Genomic DNA, 1,590 nt, shown 5'->3' on the forward strand with positions numbered 1-1,590 from the left:
ACATTGAGAACAGAGATCTGTAATTCAAAACCTTGCTTAAAGCACCACTCATCTTTGTCTTCTAAACGCATGTTGTTTTAATATCATACCTAACATTACTAAACTCTATTTAATATGATTATAAAAATGGTAATAAAAAATGAACAAAAACTTAAAATGTCTTGAAAGCAAGTGGTAGTATTCAATGACATATCCAGCTGCGGTTCACTATCTATAAACGTGATACACTATATCAATAGAGCGAAACCTAAAATCCACATGATCATCTCCATTGCTTCAGAAATTCTTTGGACAAAGTACAACACTCATTCATGTTCAAACTCCTACTGAAAAATGGAATACATGGCCTCTACTTCAATCTGGTAAAAGACATTTATAAAAATCCAATGGCTAAGATAATTCTAAATGGGGAAAAACTGAAATGTTTTACTGTTAGATCTGGTACAAGACAAGGATGTCCTCTAATGCCACTCCTGTTCAACATAGTTCTAGAGTCTTTACTGACAGCCATTAGACAAGAGAAAGAAATAAAAGAAATAAGAATAGGCAAAGAAGAACTTAAATTATCTTTATTTGCATATGGCATGATACTTTACTTGGAAGACCCAAAAAACTCCAGCAAGAAGCTACTAGAATTAATACAGAAATTCGGTAGCATAGCAGGTTATAAAATAAATACCCAAAAGTCAATAGCATTCCTCTACACAGGCAACAAACACACTGAGGGGGAAATTATAGAAAAAATACCTTTTACAATAGCACCAAGAAAAATGAAATACCTTGGAATTAACCTAACTAAAGAAGTCAAAGATCTTTTTAAGGAAAGTTGCAGTACTCTTAAAAAAGAGATCATCGAGGATTTCAGAAAATGGAAATATATTCCATGCTTCTGGATAGGAAGAAACAACATTGAGAAAGTGGGCATACTCCCAAAATTACTGTACAGATTTAATGCAATCCCTATCAGACTACCACCGACATATCTCACAGACATAGAGGAATCATTCCTAAAATTTTTTCTTTAACCGGAAAAGACCTAGAATAGCAAAGGCAATTCTGGGCAATAAAGACAAGGCAGGAGACATTAAAATTCCTGACTTGAAATTATACTACAAGACTACTGTGATAAAATCAGCATGGTACTGGCATCAAAATAGACCTGAGGATCAATGGAATAGATTAGAAGATGCTGAAGCCCTACAGACAAACGCAGCCACCTTATCTTTGACAAAGGGGCTAAACATACTCACCAGAAGAAAGATAGCCCCTTTAGGAAGTTGAGCTGGAAAAACTGGCTCTCTACATGCTGAAAACTCAAACTTGACCCAGGTCTATCACCATGCCCTAAACTAATGTCAAAATGGATTAAAGATCTAAGCATTAAAGCAGATACACTAAATCCCCTGGAAGAGAAAGTAGGAGGAACTCTTGAAGACATAGGAGTAGGCAAAGAGTTCATGGACAGAAATCAAATCGCACGGGAAACAGTTGAAAGAATTAAAAACTGGGACCTGCTCTTACTGAGAAGTTTTTTCATGTCAAAAGAGATTACTAACAAAGTGAAAAGGCAACCCACAAATTTGGAACAAT

Source organism: Octodon degus, unplaced genomic scaffold (assembly GCF_000260255.1).
Source record: "Octodon degus isolate 3935 unplaced genomic scaffold, OctDeg1.0 scaffold00103, whole genome shotgun sequence".
NCBI classification, from domain to species: domain Eukaryota; kingdom Metazoa; phylum Chordata; class Mammalia; order Rodentia; family Octodontidae; genus Octodon; species Octodon degus.